The sequence below is a fragment of the Desmodus rotundus genome, chromosome 5 (genome assembly GCF_022682495.2).
Source record: "Desmodus rotundus isolate HL8 chromosome 5, HLdesRot8A.1, whole genome shotgun sequence".
Taxonomy (NCBI): domain Eukaryota; kingdom Metazoa; phylum Chordata; class Mammalia; order Chiroptera; family Phyllostomidae; genus Desmodus; species Desmodus rotundus.
In genome coordinates this window covers 112,591,201-112,598,002 of record NC_071391.1, presented here as the reverse complement: position 1 = coordinate 112,598,002, position 6,802 = coordinate 112,591,201, and the positions used below count along the sequence as shown (strand labels likewise).

The 6,802-nt window shown below is 45.0% G+C and overlaps 1 pseudogene; it reads right to left on the bottom strand.

Annotated features, from left to right (window-relative positions):
- Window positions 1–1,951: 1,951 nt before the first annotated feature.
- On the bottom strand, window positions 1,952–4,010 carry LOC112302999 (ribosomal biogenesis protein LAS1L-like; annotated as a pseudogene).
- Between the last annotated feature and the right edge of the window lie 2,792 nt (window positions 4,011–6,802).

Here is a 6,802-nt window from a genome sequence, read left to right as displayed (position 1 = left end):
AGTGCTCTATTCTGGGGGGGGGGGGGGGAAGCCACAAAAGACATGAGTGAGTAAAGAAGAGAAGTGAGCACCAGTGCATAAGGCAGGAAGGGAGTGTTTTGTGTAAATGCAGTCAGGTCTAGGTTCAGAATTGCCCTTATTTACAAAATTGCTAACCCCTGAGACCTAAAGGGAAAGGATAAGCACCCGCTACCAGTCTTCCAGTTGTACAACGAGAAGGCGTGGACAAGGAGAGCACTTCTTCTGGACTGGTTCCACTGATGCTCTGTCCCTGACGCCTAGAAGTACCTGGCCTGTAAGAGATTGCCTTTTAAAGTTCTTCTGATTTTAGAGAATGACCCTGCCCACCCAGGACCTCATGAGTTCATCACCAAAGGTGTCAAAGTGGTCTATTGCCTCCAAACACAACATTCATAATTCAGCCTCTAGATCAAGGGGGTCATAAGGACCTTTAAAGCTTATTACACACGGTACTCATTGGAAAGTATTGGTAATCCTATGGAAGAGAATGCTGATAGAGAAAACGTCATGGAAGTCTAGAAGAATTAAATCACTGACGTCGCCACTGTTGTTAGAGAAAAAGCCACGGGAGCCATCGCTCCGACAACAAATTTCTGCTGGAGAAAAAACTATGACCAGATGTTGTGCGTGACTTCGCAGAGTTTACGGTAGAGCCAATCAAAGGAATCATGAAAGAGGTTGTTGATGTAGCAGAAAAGGTGGGGATAAAGGGTTTTAAGATGTGGATCTGGAGAAATTCAAGAGGTGATAGACAGCACCCCAGAGGATTTAGCAGAAGACAACTTGATGGAGAGGAGTGGTCCCGGACCAGGGCCAGGACATGAGGAAGAAGACCTTGAAGACACAGAGCCGGCAAACAAACTGACTTTAGACAGTTTGCATAATAAGAGTTCTGATTACTCAAGACTGCTTTTCACTTCCTTTATGACATGAACCCTCTCTATGGTACAGGCACTGAGACTAAAGCAAACAGTGGAAAAAGAATTGGTGCTGTAGAGAAACGTTTTTAGAGAAATGAAAAGGCAAAGTCAGACAGAAATCACCATGAATTTCTCTAAATTTACACTGAGTGTGCCTGCCTCTCCTGCTTCCCCTTCCACCTCCTCTTGAGACAGCAAGACGAACCCTCCTCTGCCTCTTCCCTCACTGCGTAGTCAATGTGAAGACCCACTTCCACTTAATGTAAATAATCATCATGCCATATAGTTAAACTTACCTGTTGTGCATGTGTGAGTCTTCATGTGAAAATCTCGTAACTGTGCAGCCAGAACTGTTTGAGACGTCTTTACGTCATCGTCATCACTGACTGAGCATTCCAGGTGCAGAGAGCATTGTGCACAAGACTTGTGGGGAAGTGGATAGCTTATCCTAATATGGGCATGAGGTGAGTGATATTTCACATGAAATTAATAATGGATTATAACTTACATAACTTATGACTGTTTTATAACTTTTTTCTAAAGAATTATGTTACCATATGGTATGCCTCACTCTCCCTCTCTCACAATTGGAAAAACTGTGTATCAGCCTATCATCACAGTTAAATGATTTTTAAAAATATATAATAGTGTTTTAATACTGTATTATTGATATGATGGTAATACTGTATGCCATAGATGGTAATAAATGCCATCTAAATTTTTATAACCATTCATTAGTGTATAAGCTAAGGCACTGTGAGGAAATTGTACCAATTACATTAGGCTACCATAAAGCAAGAGTTCTGTATCATGTAAGCCAATATTTTGAACAGTTTCCTATTTATCGTTTTTAAAAAGCAACAAAAACGGAACAAACAAAATGACATTGTGGTGAACGCTGAGCTGACGAGGCTGACAAGGGCTGTCTCCCAGGTTGTTTCAGGGAACATCAGGTGCACTGGTGAGGGGTGTGGGCTCCTGCCTCAGCAGAGATGGTACTAGGGTGCACATCATAAGAGCTGCAGACCAGGTCTGAGCCAGTACAGCTGGCCCTGGCTCCAGAAAAGGCCTTCCAAGTTCATGCTGCCCTTGCTACATTTGCCAATGCCCATGCCACAGCTCGAGCCTAGGGTGCCTGTTTTGCATGTTGGGAGTCAGAGCTGCTACTGTAGTACAGGCTGGTCCAAAAGATACACAGTATCATAATTCTCCAGCATAAACTCTACTGGGTCCTCAGTCTGACCTGGCAGTAAATCAGCTCATCTTCTGAACAAACTTGCCAGGCAGAACCCTGGAGCTCCTCTTTTCTGGGCCAGGAGCCTGGCATTCTCGGCACTGGGGGACCCCTTCCCCAAAGAGAAAGGCCTCACCTCCATTCTGTCTTCCTGGCCATCATCTTCATCATCTTCATCCTCCTTCTAGTTCTCTTGGTCATCTTCTTCCTCTTATTTCTCTTCTATCTGGTCTTCCAAGACCTCTTTCCCCTTTTCATCTCTCTTGACATCATTAAAACTCCCCTTCTCCTCCTGCTGTTGGGCTTCTCCTTCAGGCCTGGAGCTGGAACCAGCTGGTTTGAGACTCCAGTGTAGCCTGTCCAGTGTGTATGCAGACTTCCCACTGGGGGAGGTCTCTGAGACCCTCTGCAACGAGCTAATTTTTTCCATTCTGGGTATAAATGGAACAGATGTGCAGGAATTTCTCCTGCTCCTCAGCTGGCAGGACTTGCACCATGGCTTTGAAGATGAGCTGAAGAAGATGGGGGCTGGCTCCGCAGTGTGAGCCCAAGTAGGACTCAACCACCCAGGACCAGTCAAGGGAGGCAGAGACGCTGAATAGCCTCCAGCACTTCCTTGCTTCCCAGTGGACTGCAGAAAACCAAAGAGCATCCTGTCCAGTCTTGGTGTTAGCCACAATCAGTTCAACAGTGCATCTGAGGATATAGTTGGGCCAGATCCCACTGTTCCCCAAGGCTGACAACTTGGGGATCATCCTTTCTAGCCAGGCCTGTGTCAAGGCCTGGGAGTGCAGGCCTCTGAGCAGGAGCTGCCAGAATTGAGAGAATGGCTTTGGCACCAGAGTATCATTAAAGCCCATGTTTTCTCTGCAAAGCTGCTAACTGCTCAAATGTGGGGATGAGAAAGCCATCGACCAGAAAAGTGTCCAGCATAGCTTCCCTGTTCTCCCATGTAATGCCCTTGAGCTCTGCCAGCGTGCAGTCTACAGGTGGGGATAGATGATTCCATGCTTTAATGGCCTGAGGTAAATGCCTAAATTTCTCCAGCACCTTAAACTGCTCCTTTTTATACGATACCAGTAGTCCCTGGGCTCTTTCCTATAGCTCTATGTGTCTCTGAGCTCTTTCCCAATGTGCTTTAACGTCTGTGTCACCCCAGCTGTCTCCCTCAGCCCTGCCATCCAGCTTTGTACTTTCCCCCTCATTTCAGGCTTTGGTTTCCATTCTGTGATGTCGTCAGCAATATTCCTTAATTCCTCTTGGTTGTCTTCATCTGCCCCTACCTTGTCCTCCTCCAACTCCCAGGTCTGTCTTAGGCTGTCCTCCGGTTGATGGCATCAGCAGGTCTTCTGGAGTCAATGCAGGACAGACAGCAACCTCTGTGACAGTCATTTATATGGGGCACTTTCTTGTGTGTCAACTCACAGCGAAGTTGAACAATCCAATCTGGAATGTTCACCTCCTGAGCCAGGAACTTCAGGGGACCCTAACAGAAAGCCTTCCTCTCCAGGATAAGAGTCGCAAACCTGACCAATCCCATGCCACAGAGCAGTCTAAGTCCATCAGGTCCCAAGTCACCAGTTACATCCAAGAGCTTACAGGGTACCAGCAGAAGCCACTGCCAGGGGTTCGTTGCCTCACCTGCTCCTCCACACTGTGATGCCGTTCAGCACTTACCACCGCAATTTATGGCCATCACAAAACAGATACACTGTCACCTGATCCCACTTAGCCAGACGACTGCGATGCACAGAGGGGTAGTTGAGCCCCGAAGGGTAACAACATTTTTTCTCTTTGTCACACTTACCACCCCACACAGTCCACACACGATCCATCCGAGAACCCAGACCTGACCCAGCGCCAGATTCCCACCAAGTCTTGTGTTGCTGCACTCAGCAGAGTGCAACCTGCTAACGTCACTCCAAACAGCCACTGCACCAGCAGCCAATGGAGGAGAGGGATCCTGACGCAAGCCCGCCTCCCAGTTAGCCTAACAAATCAGAACCTGGGGGATGAGGATTTACCGACCCACCAGTTGAGGATACCTCCTTGTCAGCTGGCAGTGTTTTCTCAAAGCAACTGCACCAGCTACAAGCATTTCTTCTCAAGGTTCCGCTAATTCTCTGGTTGCAAACGTTTCTGAGTCCCAGATCCGGAGAGACGTGTCAGGAGTACAAGAGAAAAGTTTGGTTTGCGCCCCTGGTGGGCAAAGGGAGGATTGTGGTTATTCTACGTAATCGAAGTTCACTTCCATTTTCATTGCCGCAAATCAGCACCTGACCCAGTAAAACTCTATGGACACTGAAACAACACTACAAAGTAAATATCTAATATCTAAATATTTAAAGTTGGGTTGAAAAATATGCTGGGTTATTATATCTGTCCAGTGAAGGGCTCAGAATGGGTGATCTCTAAGTTTTCTTCCATAGCTGAAAATTGTAGGAATTTACTCTGCCAGTATTCCACAGTTATGCTGGTTTTACTATCCACAATGGTATGGTAGTTTTTCTAAACAGTTCCTTGGGATTCTGCCGCTCTGGGGGTGGGGGGGCGCGGGAGGCGGGCAGGAAATTTTATGAACCCGTTCTGATTTTACAGGTTGGCTAAAATGTATTCAGGACTCCGTCCTATCCTCACAGAAGTTATTGTCCAATCTAATACTGGAGAGAGAACTGTTGCTAGGAATCTGAACACCACTGGTGTGTGTAGGCTCGTTCTTCACTTTGCAGCAACAAATTCCATTTTATTCTCTATATGTGCTTCTTTCTCCAGCCAGCTTCTCCTAAGATACAGTCTGCCTTGTTTCTTGAATGACGGTCACTCTGTCCTGCGTAGTCACGCCAACCAGTTGGCCAGGTATCTGCCAGAAACCAGATACCCATTCACCTGCAGGATCTCACAGCTCTGGAAGTCAGAAGTCCAAAATCAGTATTACTTGGTTGAGATCAAGGTGCTGGCAGGTCTGTCATCCCTCTAGCTGCTCTCAGGGAGAATCCATCCCTTATCTTTTCCAGCTTAAGGTATCTATTGTCATTCCTTGGACCTAGCTGGGATATCATTTTCTCAGGCCAACCTCCCCTCTGAAATCATGAGAACTAAGTGGGTCCCCCATTATCTGTCTCGTTAGCACAGTATGCTTCTATTTTCACAATCCTGATAGTCATTTGTTTAGTACCTGTTTCCTATAATTTCCCCAAAACCCTGAATTCAGGGAGTACTAAATGTTATCTGTGGATTTTCAACTGTGCTGGGGATCGGCTCCCCTAGCCCCACATTATTCAAGAGTCAGTGATGCAGTCGTTAACTTCATGACTATGTATGCAGCCAAAATTCAAGAGTTTCTGTTCCAAAACAAAGATAGAGAGTAAACATCAGTAGACAAATAGTCGTATTTGTCACAAAAATGAGACTGAAGATGTAATATTTGGATCTATATGATTTTGGATAATATATAAACTCAGAATACTAAAATTATTTTAAAATGTGTGTAAAGGGAAAATAAAGTTCTTTGAGTTCCAGGGCACTGCAATATTCACAGACCAGGAAAATGAGACAATAACAAGTCAAACAGAAGCCAGTGAGGAAAAAGGAAAATAAGGAGATATATATATTCAGCACAAATACCTTCACTTTTTGTCTAGTTGTGTGCAAACCCCATGCTGTCCAAATGTGGTAGCTTTGTGGTAGGTTTTGTTAATTGGTAGAGCGAGATGTGTGTTTGCCATGTGTCTTTGTTTAAGACTAGCTTAGCTGTCTTTGGCCTCTGAATTTCTATAGGCAAGAACTTCTTTCATAGTTTGAGACTTACCTGACCCTCTATTTTAAGTGGTTAGGACTAACCACGTTCCCTCTCCCACAGCACACATGTCACCACAGTTTCAGTCCTCGATCCTGTTCACAGCTTCCCTGAACAAGGCCGCTCGTTTCTGCAGCACCGCATTAGCCTCTAGTGAGGGCGCTGGTTTCCTCTTCCTTTTTACACCAGTTTGGGTTTGAACGTCAGCCAGCACAGTGATTCCTTTAGAGAGTCAAAGACACCAATTATCAGATCAACTACAGATGTCATATTTCTTCATAACTACTTTTATAACCTTATATCTGCTAAATAAAAAGGAAGGTCAGCCAAAACATTGAAATATAACACTGTTACCCACAGTAAAAAACTGGAACTGAACAGAGATTATTAATAAGCCTCAAAAGATATAATTAATTGCTTAATCTAATGGCCCCCATTAATTATCAGACCAAAAGCTCAGCTGAAATTACAACCTGACTTGGAATCTCAGTGGACAACTTTGCTTTATCTTACTTTAAGACTCCTAAAATACTGACTCGAGCCTTTCTTGATTAGAATATGGGCAAAATAAAAAATTAGGTGAATCAATTTCTTAAATGTAGCACAGTAACGTGCCACCTTTCAAGAGACAATGTGAAGGAATTGTTTTAACTTTTCATTTTAGGAATTTTTACTTGTATGCAGTTGTAGGAAATACAGCAGAGCTCCCGTGTACCCTTCCTCAGTTTCCAACCGTCCGTGGTAGCATCTTGCCAAACTCTAATACAACGTTGTGGGGAACCGTTCCAAGCGTGGGAAATGTGGCTCAGCCCCCACTCGGAAAAGCCAGTG